Raw genomic sequence first — 16461 nt, 5'->3', positions numbered from 1 at the left:
CCATAAAACAATCACTAAGTACATTTTTAAAATGAATGAATAGCAGGTTGTTATAGAAGGGAACTCGAAATCAATGGCCATTCTCCCCCACGAGGGGTCTGGACCAATAACTTCAGACATTTTCTGCTACCAACCACTAGTTTCCAAGTTAATGGTCAAAGTTATCTGGCCCCTACATAATCAACAACTCAATTCCACAGCAGGATCTGTTCTCTTACCAGGTCTTCAGAAGGCTGCCAGGAGGTTTTATTTCGGTATTTTAAATACACATTCAGAAGGGAGAAGTACAAGGACAGAAAAGCCAAAATCTGAAATCAATACACTCTCCTTCAAACTAGGAAAAGCTCAGATACGGAGATAACCAAGGGCAGCATCCCTGGAGATAAGCCTTATGCCTCGCAGGCTAAAGGCTGTTGCACAGGACTGAGCACCGGTCTTACAGAAAGCCCCTGCTCACCCAGAAGCGGTCTTCAGGTTGGATGCTCCTCCCAACCTAGCAACTCCCTCCCCACCCCAACGGCAAGATGCTCCAAACCAGAAGACAAAACAGCTGTGATACTAGAACCACACCACCATCCAGACATTCATAGATATTTAGATTTATTTGAGAAAGTAAAGGCATTTCTCAAGTCCATTTCAAAAGCCACCTTGGGATGCCTGGGTAGCTTGGTTGGTTAACTAGCCAACTCTTGGTTTCAGCTCAGGTCAAGGTCTCACGGGTCCTGGGATCAAGCCCCAAGTCATTGTCGGGCTCCACACTCAGGGGGGAATTGGCTTGAAAGAGTCTCTCTCTGCCCCTCTCCCCACTCGTGCAAGCTCGCTCTCTCTCTAGTAAATAAAGGTTTAAAAAAAAAAAAAAAAAAAGCCACCTCGAAACTGCTCAAGGCCTTCCTCCAGTAGGCTATGAGCCAGGATGGTCAGACCTTGCCCCACTCCCCACCCTGGCACAGTATTTGTTTTGTTGCTTCAATACCAGGAGACACGTTGGGGAGGAACATAATTATAATCCATCTGTAATTCTCAAAGGGAATGGCTGTATCTCAAAATAGTCTACCATCCTTTAATAAATTTAAACAAATGTAACAGCCTCATCTAAAATGCAAGGCCCTGAGCATCAGAGGAACTTATCCTGACTCTCCTGGGTCAGCAAGCGGCAGACAGAGCTGGGGTGACAACCTGATTGTCCAATTAAGGAAGCAGCACTGGGCTAGAGATTGCAGTTTTTCATTCTATACAAATTCCTAAGTATCCGTACCAAAAGCAAAGAGAGACACAAAGTCAAGCATAATATGATAGAAAGGGAAGAAAAGAAAGTCAACAAACATAGGCAGGAAGCTAGGAGTTCATGCCTCCATTTTCTCTATGAAGTAAAAATAAGATGGGGTGCTTGGGTGGCTCAGTCGGTTAAGTGTCTGCCTTGGCTCAGGTCATGGTCCCGGGGTCCCTGCTCAGCAAAGAGTCTGCTTCTCCCTCTGCCCCTCCCTTCACTCATGATTGCTCTCTCTCTCAAATTTAAAAAAAAACAAAAACAAAAAAACCTTTAAAGTAAAAATAGGGTATGAGAGGAGCAGTAAAAGTTGAGAACAGCCTTTGCAGAAGAGAGGAAGGCAAGCGCAAGATTACAAGGACAGCTGAACAGCTCTGACTGCCTAGTCTGGGTTGCAGACCAAGCCTTGGCAACAAATAAGGAATCTATGCATCTGTGTCCTCTGATGTTCAGCCCCAGGAGCCCCCCAGAGGACAAGAGGGCTGATCAGTGACTGGGTGTCTGCAGCACAAGTCCAGCAGGACTGAGAAGGGTGCCCACGTGACATCCTTGGAGCCGTGCGCCGCAGAGTCACGACTGGCCAGGAAGGCAGTGAGGCCCTCAGAGATCTGATGGCCCGCGAAGACAGGGATGGGGTCTCAAGGACATCAAGGAACAAACACAGCCAGATGAAGTGAATGAGGGAGTTGAGAAAGAGTCCAGTCCTTTAAATGAATTTTTAAATTTTGGATATGGAATAACACCAGACAATGACGAAGACCACATGATGGCCAAAAGCACGGTTTAGTCAAGTGGTCGGCCTTCCAACGAGGGTTGCCAGAAACAACTTGATTCTTAGTGTGGGAACGGGCCATTCAGATGCTTACTACAGTAATGGAGGCAGCATCTGGGCTATCAACCGTCATCCTAATAGCTAGTATTTAATAAGCATTTACTATATGTCAGGTAAGGAGTTTTACATACATATGTAATCTCTTTTAATCCTTTAAAAAAAAAAGACTCCAAAAAACCCTATGAGACAGTTTATGGATTCTTTTTTTTTTATAACCAAGGAAGCTGAGAAGCTTAGATTCACATCTTTGTGTAAAGGTAAAAGCGGTCCTGGGACTTGAAAGCTCAGGCACCAAGTGGCTGCTTCCAAAGCCTTCAGTGAACCTGAGGGCCGGGGTAGGGAAGTGACCAGGAGAGCACATAACACATGCCTCAAAGACAAGGCGGCTTTTGCAGAAGAGTGAAAGTGTAGCTGTTTTGGATTCAGCCACGGTGCGCTGGGAGAAAGCCAACATCAACTCTGAGCCCCAGCGGCCATGAGGTCAGAAGCCCACAGAGGACCACCTAGAGTTTGAATATGGAGCAGAGTCTTTGAACGTGCTCCCATCCTCTCACACAGCCCTGTAGAGGACGTGACTAGGGTCACAGGACGTTGCCCCGCAAGGTCTGCAGCAGCTGGAGACCCAAGCCCCGATCCTTACCATGGCAGGTAGCTCCACAGACAGCCTCACGGAACCTATTTTTGTCTCTTTCCCCTTCTTCCTTTCTGTGAAGTTTTCCACTTGTATCATACAACTGAGCTATCAACTCCCAGTTGGTCCGTACAATTACACGGACCAACTTCTTGATGTCTGGCAATTACAACTCCCTGAATAGAGACAGAAGGCATTCCATAAGCAAGAAGACTTTGGGCAAGTCAGTTCCCCCTTCACTGACTCATCTGTCTGACAGGGATTCTGCTCCCTTTCCTGCTTGACTGGACAATCAGGCCTCTTCCACCTGCCGGTACTATGATTTTACGGGGAAAACTTTATTTCTGGTTCATAAGACCGCTGTCATCACAGTAGCTGAAAAACCATCACCACAGAAGACAAAAGAGCTCCTGGCTGGAGTCTTGGGCAGGGTGATAAGCCTTTACAGGAAAAGGAGAAGAGACCTTGAAGACACGTCAGAAAGTCCATTTTTCAGAAACTGTTAAAAGGCACTCAATCAATCAATGCCAGCGGAATGAAGTCTGGTATTATAAATCTAAAGAAATTAAATTTTTTAAATTGCACGGCATCTGGACTCAAAGTGAAAAAGGTCAAACAACTTCAAAGATGCCCCGTGAAAGGCAGCTATTCATTACACAAAAATCTCTTGCTTATGTAGCTGACAGATGGATCATTCACTTAAAGCCCTGGAACAGAAGACATCAAAATCCCTCCTCCACTCCTGTCAGTGACTCTCGAGGATGCTCCGAACAAGGTTATAACCTGCCCCCAAGCCCTTGATTTCATTAGGATCGGAGTTCCTAATACCCAGTGTAGTTTTTCAAAACTCCCCCAGATGACTGAACCATGCAGCCCGTAACATCTATTTGACACGAACTCTGTACCAGGTCCTGCTCGAAGCACATAGACCACAGAGAGTTACTCCTTACAACCACCCTCTGCAGAAGGTACTATAAATATCTCCATTCTACAAAGACACAGAGAGGCTAGTGATCTGCTAGGGTCACATAGCTCATGGGAGCACAGCCAGGTTCCCCATCCCAGTAGTTGTGCTCCAGAGCCTAACAACACAGTCCCTATCTTATGCCTTTTTTTTGGCTAAAAATGAGATAGACTAGCTCTCAGGGGCCTGGTGAGGTGGTCAAAGAGACAAAACTCCCTAATAGGACAGAGGGAAAAAAAAAAAATCATCTTTGGCCACACACACACACACACACACACACCCCTCCACCCACAGCAGCATCCCATGTCTCAAATCTATCCTGAAAAAAGAAAAACTGCCTCTCCGGAGAGAATCCTACTGCGTACTCGCTCAGGCACCTCGGAGTTATTTCAAACACCAGTGTTGTCAATATTGGTGACATGGAGGCATCATACACCAAAATGCAAGCAAGCACTTGAATTTGTGAGCCTACGGAAGAACAACACTGGAAGTTGGGCCGTAGCACCAGTGGGGAAGAGTATGTGGGACAGAGACCACAGTGTCACATGGGCAACACTTCCCCTATTCTTAACACCCTGAAGTTAGGAACAGTGTGATTCAAGAGAGGCTCAAAAACCCCACCCCCCATCTCACTGAATGAACTGCATAAAGCCTGTTGAAAGGTGATAAAAGGTGGCAAAGGTGTCCTGGTGTCCAGGCTTTTTTTCTCTGGGCAGTTTTACCCAGTCCAATAGATATAGTAAGGTTTTAACCTTGGTTATCAAGTTCTAAAATAAAACTAGGGTATGCCTGCCATGGTAACACAATGAAGAGCTAAATGAAATTCATACAAGTCACACGGCATCCTCTCCTCCATAGTTAAAGCAAATAATATCAACACACAGAGCACTATATAGTCTTAAACCTGAAATTTGTAAGGGAAACCATTCTGGCCATAAACACTTGGTTGCAGTAAGCAATCTTAAAGGGGACTGCTTACAGGGGCCCATTAAGAAAGGTTACCCAGAAATGGCAGAGGGTCATTTTTTTTTTTTTTAATTCACTTCAACATCCCCCAAATGCAGGAAGGTCAGAGTTCCAAAAATCAAAGACAATTCATGCTAGAAAGCAAAAAGCCAAATGGGTTGACTTCCCCCCCGCCTCCACGTTAACTAATCTGGTTTCAGAGTATGAGAGAGCTACAAGGGTGCCATCTGAGGCAGGAGTCTGTGACCTTTTAAGTGTCATGGACTGCTTCAATAATACAGATCCTCTCAGATTGTTTCTGAATGATTCTGACAAAGAATATACCCTTACAGCACCTGGGTGGCTCAGTGGGTTAAGCCGCTGCCTTCAGCTCAGGTCATGATCTCAGGGTCCTGGGATCGAGTCCCGCATCGGGCTCTCTGCTCAGCAAGGAGCCTGCTTCTCTCTCTCTCTCTCTCTCTCTCTGCCTGCCTCTCTGTCTACTTGTGATCTCTGTCAAATAAATAAATAAAATCTTAAAAAAAAAAAAAAGAATATACCCTTACAAAGAAAATCAATTATACTGAAACACAGATATAAAAATATTTAAACAGCAAAAGGGTGAGAATAGTCGATGTGTGCTTAACGCACACAACGAGACACAGCAGCAGGTCTAAAAGTTACTGCCATTTTCTAAGCAAAGATGAGCATAAGCCATAGTTTCAACTATCTCCCACAACATGATACAAGAATCTAATTTCTACTTGCCAAAGCCACAGGTGCTACTGACCATATGTGAGGCTGCCCACTTTCATGACAGAGAAAAAGCGACATTCTGGTTAGAGATCTTGAAAACAAAGAGGTTGTTTTTTCCCCACCCACCCACATTTAGAGATCCCCTGAAGTGCATCCAAGGACCCCAAGGATTAGAGACTCTGACCCAAAGAATCAGTCAGACTCAATGGGACAATTACTCAGACATGCTAAGTGCTCTGCTAATAGCCCAGGAGCTTCTAGAAACACAGTACTGCACTTTTCTCCTACTCACAGAACCACTGAAATTCAGAAAATTAGACAGTTGTTTATTGACTGGCACACATTAAGCAAGATGGGCAATTCCACATAGGCACCACTCCTAGCAATTAAATACCAAGTCCCATGATTAGTTTTCCATAGTGATCTATAGAAGTCCTATTTAACAAGAAGGTCCATCACCACCAAATTACTGACCAACCCACCCACAATAACCAGCCTGGCGCTGCAAGAGAAAGACCTTGGGAATTTACGCTATGAGACAACAGACACAAACAGGAAAGCCAGGTTGAGTATATGGGACAAGCGTATTTTATTATGGTTCTATTGTTTTCTTGGACGGTCTCCTTATCCTTTCTAAAAGTGTTTAAGGTCCAGAAGATGTAGCCTCCAATTAACTGGGTCAGGCTTCCTAGCTTAGGGGTGTCTTCGAGGTTCCCCCACCCGCACCGCCTCATACAGTCAGGCCATTCCCCAGCTGCATACCCTAAACCAGGGGATGCCCATAGTAAGACAAATATAATTTAGAGTCCAAAATACATGGATTTCCACTGGGCCACTGCCAAGTTCTCATGGATCCTGGGTAACTGAGACGGTTTTTGTTTTCACGGTCGGGACCTACAACAACAGCTGCAGGAGCGTAATACTTTTTCTAGACTAATAAAATTACCTAAGTCTGGCTCACAGTTTCAGCCATGGCAGCCGCTCAACTTCCCAGAAGGATGCAAGCCTTGCATAGTCGTAGAAGGGCTGGGAGAGCAGTGCCGCGCTAAACTGGTGGTTTTCACACCCGACCCAACTGCAAACAGCACTGTGGTCAACTGTGAATTACAGAATAATTCCTATGCGTGGAGATTACACGTGTTCTTTTTGGGAGTCCCGTAAACGTTCCATCAAACCTAGGAAGTTCAAGCTTTGCACGGGAAGTGAGGGCACATGCCGCAGACAAACATCAGACTTCTCTTCTCAAAAACCCAAGGAAAGGTTCAATTAAAGCCCTTCACAACTCTGCAGGGAAACCTTTGATCATGGATTCTGTCTCTGCGTCTCGTAACACATACAAACAGTATGAAACGTATCTCAGACCTAAGGACCAAAATTGGAACTGGGAAGTGGCGTGGAAACCACACCCACATATCCCTACAAATACACCTAGATCACGCTCCTTTCCAGTTGGGGGAGCCAATGTGGAAGGGTGAGTTTCAGATGCTACAGTCTCCACAGCTACAAGGTCCCTTGTACTTGTAGCACAGTTACAAAGTTATTTTCTAAATACAAGTGTGTGGTCCCTTTAAGGAAAAACATCCCGTTTGGAACCTAGTGAAAAACAGGAACGCATGTTCCTTGAACATTAGAAACCCTGGCAGTGCAATTGTTCTTGATATAATGAAGATGCTGCACAGATGTACTAAGTTTTCATGATCTCAGTGAAACATCTTTCAGCTACAGCAAAATATGTGGGTCTACAACAGAGCAGGATATAAAATAAGCTTTTTAAATGCCTGGTCCTCGTTTTTAGGCAAACTTCCCCAGCCAACTCCCTCTGCCTTCTCATAAACCTAATAAAACGCATATTTCTGTGTACGGATAATTCATTGAAAAGTACGAAGCCATCCATCTCCAACTGAGACTCAGGACTTCTTACAATTACCTCTTCTTATCAATACTGTAAACCTGCTACAAATACCAGACTTTTACTCCACAAATTCAACAAGACACCATGAAAACCACAGCACAGGTGGACACAGAAACAAACTTTGGCTGGCACTGTGGGGTTTTTCCACGGTGAGGGGTCCTGTCCAGTCGTCACAAGGAGGAGGCAGAACTCTAATTGTCCCCTTGGACAGAGAAAGAACTTGGGACAGAGAAACACAGCAGCCTGCCCCAGGCCACCTTCATTCTGAACACTAACTCCACTTCTCTCTCGGAGGAAAGAACACTAGGAACCTTGTCTCTGGAACCCTAAGCCTTGGATCCCAAGCTTGGATGATGTACAAGACCAGCTGCTATCACACAGCAGGGGGCCTCGAAAGATAGCATGAGGACAAAACTCCAAAGGGACTGGGATAATCTGGTTTTATTTAAAACTATTATCACCACATATTCCTAAACTTTATACTTAAACTTTATACCTATGCTTCTGACAGAAGCTGAATGCCAACATCGCAAACATCCAATTCCAAACCAGTCAACCTCAGCTCTTTTCTCTGCACCATCTTCCTTGGAAAAATGATGTGAATTCCCACTTCAACGGCCACCTCCACGTGGGCAACTCACAAACAGGTTTCCCCATTGTTTCACCTGGGCTGTAGTTTTCATACTTTATTTCCAGCTTGCTGACATCAACTCTAGCAACACAAACTCTACATGTCCAAAACTAAACTCATCTTCCTCTTCCCTGGAACTCCAACACCCACACCCCACCGCCATCCCCTACCAGCGTGGGTTCTGTGTTCCTGTTGATAGCACCCCCACCTCCCCGTTTAGTCCACAGACTCCAGGCCTCTACCTCCTCATGGCCTTCTTCCTGGTCTAATAAGTAGCCAATCGAATGACTAAGTCTCACCAGTTCCAGCGCTCTTTACTCCCTCCCACCATTCTGGGGAGGTAATCATCATTCCCCAACTGGACCACCTGAAGGGCCTGCGGCCTGATTTCTCTTACTTTCCACCAGTTAAAGTGCATCAAAATCACCCCTAGGGCTTGTTAAGCCAGACTGCTGAGCCCCACACCCAGTCTGACTTTTAGGTCTGGTTTGAAGCTGAGACTTTATTTCTAATAAGTCCCAGCTGATGATGACACACTCTTCAGGGTCCAATACCAAAGAACGACTGCTTGTGACTCTCCTCCTCCCTTTCCATCTCACATCAATTCTTCCAGAATTTTTTCTTGATGGACCAGCAAAAGCCTTTTTAAACCTGAAAAATGTAGGTCTCTGGGGTGCCTGGGTGGCTCAGACCATTGAGTGTCTGACTCTTGATTTTGGCTCAGGTCATGATCTCAGGGTCATGGAATTAAGCCCTGCAAACGCTCAGCAGAGAGTGCACTTGAGATTTTCTTCCTCTGCCCCTCCCCCCACTTGCACACACGTGCGTGCTTTCTAAAATGAATTAATCTTTTTTTAAAAAAAGGAAATAAAGGCTTTTGATAACTAAATGGGGACAATAAGACCTACTCTTCATTGTGGACCTAACTCTTAATTGTGGACAGAGATTATCTCTGTCACGTTACAGTTAAAACAACCCTGCAAAATACAGCATTGCCTCCAAGTTTATAAAACAACTTTGTAAAAAAAACAAACAAAAAAGAAACCTGAGACTTTGAAAGGTTACGCAGTTTCTAAATTCCACAGTGACAAATTGGTTTTATGTATTCATTAAAGGGGACCCTCTCCTTAGACAAACTTTTGTTACCAAAATCTGATGCAGAAGGGAGAACAGTATGGAAAACAAAGAATATTTCCTTCTCAGGACAGGGTAAAAGGTGAGACCTATAAGGATACAAAGTGTAGAATCACCTGTCCGTGATTTAGTTTATCTGGTATAGAACAACTCATGTTCAAATCCATCCTCCCAAGAGCAATTTAACCAAATAAAAAAAAGTCAGTGGAGTCTGCTTTTATTTACCTGCCTCTACCTACATATGTACTGTCTGCTTTTCGTAGGTCATACCCTCATCTATTCTAGCACATTTAACCTCAAGCTAACAACTAGGTCGATCTATGCTATTCTCATTAACAAGGTCTTTACTTGAAAGGGCCTTTTCTGCCTTCATTATGACCAGCACATGAATGATTCAAACAGCATGACCAGAGAGTCAGAGGATTCTACATTTTCACATGCTGTCATTTAAAAACAAAAAGGAAAGGCTCTACAATAGACTCATTTCAGACCTAAAGACACCTGCAGATTGAAAGCAAGGAGATAGAGAACCATTTTTCTCACAAATGGACATCAAAAGAAAGCCAGAGTGGCAATACTTATATTGGACAGAACAGACTTTAAAACAAAGACTGTAACAACAGACAGAGAACACTATATAATAATAAAGGGGACAATCCAACAAGAAGATGTAACAATTATAAATATATATTTACCCAACACAGGAGCACCCAAATACATAAAACTGTTAATAACAAACATAAACTAATGGATAACATTACAGTAGTAGGGGGACTACAATACCTCACTCACAGCAATGGACAAATCATCTAAACAGAAAATCAATGAGGAAACAATGGCTTTGAATGACACACTGGACCAGATGGACTTAACAGATATATTCTGAAGGTTCCATCCTAAAACAGAAGACACATTTTCAAGTATACACGGAACAGTCTCCAGAATAGATCACATAACAAACCTCAACAAATTCGAGAAGATCAAAATCATACTATGCATAACTCTGGCCACAACATTATGAGAACAGGTCAATCACAAGAAAAAAAATCTGTAAAGAACACAAATACATGGAAATTAAATGACATCCTACTGAAGAATGAATGGATCAACCAGGAAATAATTTAAAAAGTACATGGAAACAAATGAAAATGAAAACAATGGCCTAAAATCTCTGGGATGCAGCAAAAGCAGTTCTAAGATGGACATTTATAGCAACTACAGGCCTATCTCAAGAAGTAAGAAAAAAATCTCAATTAACCTTACCTGACACACAAAGGAGCTAAAAAGAACAAAAGCTAAAGCCAACAGAAAGGAGGAAATAATAAAGATTAGAGCAAAAATAAATGACACAGAAACTAAAAAACAAAAAAACAAAAAACAGCACAGACCAATAAAACCAGGAGCTGGTTCTCTGAAGGGGAGGCGGTCAATAAAACTGATAAACATCTAGAAGACTTAGCCAAGAAATTACACAACATCACAAATGAGGAGAAAGAGTCAACACCACAGAAATGCAAATAATCATGAGAATATTATGAAAAACTAAAGGCCAACTGATTGGACAACCTAGAATAAATGGATAAATTCCTAAAAACATAAGCCTCCAAAGCTGAAAAAGGAAGAAACAGAAAACTTGGACAGATAACCAGAAAAGAAACTGAATCGGTAATCAAAAAACACCCAGGCAGCTTTACAGGCAAATTCTATCAAATATTTAAAGAAGCATTAATACCTGTTCTTCTCAAACTATTCCAAGATAGAAAACTTCCAAATTCATTCTATGAGGACAGCATTACTTTGATACCAAAACCAGATAAAGATGCCACTAAAGGGGCACCTAGGTGGTTCAGTCAGTTAAGCGTCCAACTCTTGATTTCAGCTTGGGTCATGATCTCAGGGTTGTGAGATTAAGCCCTGCTGGTGTGGAGCCTGCTTAAGATTCTCTCTCCCCAAAATATTTTGTCATGTTTTTATGTGCCTCCTGATCTGCTCTGCCCTTACAGCTTGGCCACCTGTATTGGCAAAATCTTTTTTTTTTTTTTTAATAAAATAAGCTCTACACCCCCCCCAAAAAAAAGATTCTCTCTCCCCCTCTCCCTTTGCACCCCCCATACCACACATGCAAGTGCATACTCTATCAAAAAAAAAAAAAAGGACTACTAAAAAAGGGAACTACAAGCAATATCCCTGCTGAACATATATGCAAAAATTCCAAACAAAATACTAACAAACCAAATTCAACAGTACATTTAAAGAAAATCATTCACCATCATCAAACGCGATTTATTCCTGGGTTGCAAAGGTGGTTCAATATTCTCAAAATCAATGTGATACACCAGAGATGCAGAAAAAGCATCTAACAAGATAAAATAGTATTGGGGCGCCTGGGTGGCTCAGTGGGTTAAGCCTCTGCCTTCGGCTCAGGCCATGATCTCAGGGTTGAGAAACAGTACCACCCACCATCCCCCCCCCCGCTGGGTTCCGAGCTCAGTGTGGAGTCTGCTTAAGTCTCTCTCTCCTTCTGCCCCTCCTCCCCACTCACCCCCACACATTCTAGCTCTAAAACAAATCTTAAAAAAAAAAAAAAATCCTCAAATATAACAAATATGCCACAGAATAGTTGTGAAAATTAGAAATAACATATGACAAGTATCTAGGATTATGCAGGGTACAAAATGTATTTATATAAATGGTCATAATTGTCTCGTGTTATTGGGTCTGCTTATATAAGCCCAACTACAACTTTAATGCCCATATTTAAATGTCAGTGGAATGGCCTTTTCCTTTTTTATTTAGGTTATTAAAATTATAGAATTTAATTGCAAATGAAGATATGGGACTGACTGAGGGAGGATGAAGGATGAGTCACACATTTTCTGGCTTGAATAATGCCAGTGACCAAAGTGGGAAAAGCAGGCAGGAGTCTGGGGATGAGGAGACTCGTGGGAGTCGGGGGGTGGGGAGAGGGAAGCAGGGAGACAGACAGAAGGAGACTTATGTGAGTGGGGTGTCGGGGAGCAGGAAGACAGGAAGCAGGCAAGCACTTGGGAGGGAAAGGAGTTCAGTTTGGAGATTCCTACTTAGAAGTAAATAGGAGTCATCCAAGTAGAACCATCCAAGAGATTGTTTGAGACAAGAGGATGAACTCACAGAAAGACTTAGGGGTCATTAACATGTGGGTGGTGTTGAAACCACAGAGGCACTGAGGTCCCCAAGGAGGCTCAGCAGACTGAAAGAAAAACCACCAAGGATCAAAGCTCAGGGAATGTGAACATTTAAGGGCAAATACAATACGACCTAGGAAGAAATAAAAAAAAGAAGAAATGCAGGCAGAAATGATGCAAAGAAACCCAAGAAGGAAGTTTCAAATGAGGACTGATCAGTACTATCAAGTGCTACAGAAAATTCATGCCAAGGGCACCTGGGTGGCTCAGCGGGTTAAAGCCTCTACTTTAGGCTCAGGTCATGATCTCAGGGTCCTGGAATCGAGCCCTGCATCGGACTCTCTGCTCGGCAGGGAGCCTGCTTCCCTCTCTCTGCCTGCTGCTCTGCCTACTTGCGATCTCTGTGTCAAATAAATAAATAAAATCTCTGAAAAAAAAAAAGTCATGCCAGAGAGTTCTATCAGAGGCCATGAGTAACCTTAAGAGTGGTTTCCATGAAACTGAGGCAATGAAAAGCAGGTAACAGGTCATCTGTCAGGTCCCGCCTCAACAGTAAGATTCTTTGATCTCAAAACATAAACTCATTCTCCATCAAACCTTAAAGTATTAAAACCTCAAATAACAAGTTGCAAGATTTTCCTTCAGAGAAAGGGAATTTGGAAAAGAGACAGTTAAACATTTAACATGATCTTTGCTATTAAAGCTCCTATCGACTTCCTGAAGTTGGTCCCAGGGAAGGAATAAAGAAAAATTAGCTAATTCTCTACCACCCAAAAACCTCCTGGAAGAGGGAAAAAAAATCTATCTCTTACTAAATAAATTTCCTGCCTAATAAATCTCTGGGGGCAATACATTTAAATTGCTATTTCAACACTACTTTGAAAAATGTGTTACCATAGGTCAAAAAGCTTTGGTTTCAATATGCAAATCTCTGCATACTTTGGGTGAAATTCCATTTAAGCAGATTCCCACCTGGATTCCTAAATAAGCCTTAACTATTATTAAATTTAGAAAACTGTTCATCAGTGTCATTTTTCTATTTTATTGTATACTTACAACGATAAAAAGTGTTGTCCCGGGCAATTCTAACTTAAAGTTATAAAATGGTTCTACCATGCAAATTATGGCACAATAAGGGAATGTTTGGCTTGGCTGTATGAACTGGTTAAACTAGTTAGAAGAGCTCAAAAATAATTCCCCCAGACATCTGCTCAGGCTAAGAGTTTCTTTGTTTTTAAGTCCAGCCCACATACAAATATTTTTCAAGAAGTTATACACTATCTCCATTTGAGGAGTTTTAAGAAAACATAGCAGAACCAGGTGGTGGGTATTAGAGAGGGCATGGATTGCATGGAGCACTGGGTGTGGTGCAAAAACAAGGAATACTGTTATGCTGAAAATAAAAATAAAATAAATGAAATTTAAAAAAAAAAAAAAAAGAAAGAAAACATAGCAGGGACTCCCTCCCCAACCCCGAAGTTCTAGTTCAGCACACCTGGGGTGGGGGATGGGGGGAGTCCCAGTATTCTAATTTTTAAAGCTTCACCTTGGATTCTGCTGTGTACTCCCCAACCACGCTCCTGCTGAGAAGCTTTACCATTCAGCAGGATCCCCTGAAGTTTTAGAGGCAACGTGACCATTGTGTTCTTTATGACAAGCAACGCAGGGCAGGAGGGGTAAGGGCAGAACGTGAAGTCCTGCCAGCAAGCCACACAGGACATATGGCAGCGTTCTCCTGCATGTTACATGCACGTTTCAAGAATTCACAGTGGTTTGGAAGCAGCTTTAACCTTGACTCCCATCTCCTAAGGGGACCTCTTCCAACACCCACAGAGAAGGAATATAGGGCAGTTTTCAGAGCCCTCAGTCAACCAGTCTATCCTGGACCTCCTGGGGATGCCTGCTCTGTGGCCTCAACTGTGAGCAGCTGAACATAAATAACTAACAGTCCTCCAAGCTGGGCTCACTTAAGATGGAACTGAAGACCCAGTTAGCAGCAAACTCTCTTCTCAAAGGAAAGAGGGAATATTTGAGCCCTGCTAACTGCCGCACATTAGAGATAGGGAATGCAACCAACAATGTGAAGAGAACAAAAGTTTTACCCATCAGGAGCCTCCAGGCTTACCCAAACCCCTGAAGTAGGGATTTTTGTTTGAAAATTCACATATAAAACTGCAGCACAGGAAAACCATAGTATAGGAGTTTAACAGGTTTCCTAAAGTTTCTGAAGGGAAGGGAAAAGACACAACTCAGAATAAGTTAATAGGACTTCTGTATTTGCAAACTGTCAATATTAAGGTATTAAGCTAGTCACACAACACGTATTATATGCTCTCAGTGCAGTACTGTGCTATGAACCATATAGAGACCCAAAATCTTGATATGGGAACCAAAAAACGGAAAAGGGGAAAGAAAACCATATTGAAGCATCCCTATTAATAAGAGTGCTTTAACACAGTAATTAAGACACGAATTTTTTTTTTAATTCTTAAATTTCTTTGACTAAAATCCCAATTTACTTTCAAAGCCCACAAAATTTTCAGAGAATAACTCATCTTGGAAATCAGGGTCTCTCAGAGGACGGATTCTCCGTGGGTCCCACTCACCTTGCCTCACCCCAGACTCCACGTGCTGGCAACAGAGAGAGGAGGTCTCACTCGGGGGTGGTGGGGAGGCACCCAGAAAGCTCCTCTGGACAAGTTGACCACAGAAAGCTAGAAAGAGAACTGGAAAAAGGAAATCCTGTGAGCACACTCCCCTAGGAGACAAGAAGCAAAGAGTTTATAAAAGCAGCTACTACCTCCCGGAAACTCCCGACAAAGCCATTATGGAAAGGAAAGAGACATCAGCACATACATACTCTTAACAGAGGGGAAAGCAAGGTGACCAGCTGGCAAAAGCAAGAAAATTCGTTCTTTCTTCTGATGCCCTCCATCTGAGCTGACAGGAGACACTTACTGAAAGCCTCCCGTCAGGAGCAAGGTACTGAAGTATTTGTTTACTTCTCCTATCTCAGGTTTTCCCTTTTAAGTGATGCTAATAGGTTTGCAGCCCAGGACACAAAGAAATGTTTCAAAGATTTGAGATAAGGGGCCAAGAACCTCCCTAAAACACGCAGGGTACAAAAGTTCCCACATTCCCTGCCCCAGTCCTCACAGGTCCCAGCTCTCTACAGAGCTCAGTCTTTCTGAACACCCTGCCTAGTTTCACACCTCTGCTCTCCTGTTCCCTCATCCTGAAGCACCTCTCCCCCACTATGGAAATTAGTCATCCTCCTAGCACAGCTCCAATATCCCCCTGCATGCCCTGCCCCTATTCCCCATGGAGTTACACCAGTCCTTCTTCTCAGGGACCTGAGCTCTAGCATCTGCTTCCTTCTGCCTCTACCTCCCCTCCTACCAGTTTCTCTAAGGCTTGTCTGAACTGCCACCCCTACCCTGACCTCCTGCCCTTGTCACATGAAGAGGCAGGTGCCCAGTGCATGCTTGTTGAATGAAGGACTCCAAAAGTAGGTTCCCATGACTGACTCGGCCTACTTCCCCAGGGAAATGTTCTTCTGCAAGGGTGCGACCCATGCCTAAGCAGACCAGCCGTCAGGCCCAGTCCACATCAATGCCCTCACAGCACTGCTGCTGGGCTTCCCTGCCAAAAAGGACAGAATCGTGTATAGTCACGTTTAGGCCCACAAAACCACCTTGGCAGGGCAGCGGAGCCTAATAGGTTCGTGCATGCAAGGGCTGGGTGGAGGCCTTCTCTCCCCTTTAAGTCTGTTTAATGAGAAGCTCCAGGAGACATGCCCCCCTTCCCCACCAGGACTTCAAAGATGAGAACAGAACATAGGAGTCTTTCTCGGGGAGCAAACCAGGGACGGGTTCAAGTCCTGCCCCACTGCAGAGACAGCAGAGATCCTGCTGGAGCAGAACGCGGAGGAGAAACCAACGTGGACCGGGTGACCACCTTGGGTCAAACGTTTCCTCAAAAATGGCCTCATCTTGCATTCAGCGACGGCCTACAAATGCCGCAGAGGCTTCCAGGCCCCAGTCGCCAAGCTCACAGGGAACACTGGAGCTTCACTGAGAGACAGCACCACCTGGTGAAAGCCGTGGCTCTGGTGTCCCAGGGCGGCCCTATTATTCGCTCATAAAAGGGATCACCTGCCTCCTTACAGAAGGTTCTGGCAGCCAGGGAGTGGCTCCATCTCACAGCTGACGAGAGCACTTTAGCC

The 16461-nt window shown here is 43.8% G+C and overlaps 1 protein-coding gene across 7 annotated transcripts in view; it reads right to left on the bottom strand.

Moving 5' to 3' along the window:
• The window catches only part of TANC1 (tetratricopeptide repeat, ankyrin repeat and coiled-coil containing 1), a 239731-nt gene that overhangs the window by 171568 nt on the left and 51702 nt on the right, over positions 1–16461 (bottom strand). The window contains exon 1 of one of the 7 annotated variants that reach the window (XM_032857870.1): positions 14843–14878. The exons of the other annotated variants lie outside the window; for them this stretch is intronic. The gene's annotated coding sequence lies outside the window, so the exon portion shown is untranslated. Of the gene's footprint in view, positions 1–14842; positions 14879–16461 lie in introns of those variants that run through there. 7 annotated transcript variants of the gene reach the window in all.

Source organism: Lontra canadensis, unplaced genomic scaffold (assembly GCF_010015895.1).
Source record: "Lontra canadensis isolate GAN:19392208 unplaced genomic scaffold, GSC_riverotter_1.0 scaffold13, whole genome shotgun sequence".
NCBI classification, from domain to species: domain Eukaryota; kingdom Metazoa; phylum Chordata; class Mammalia; order Carnivora; family Mustelidae; genus Lontra; species Lontra canadensis.
This window is presented reverse-complemented; position numbering and strand designations above follow the sequence as displayed.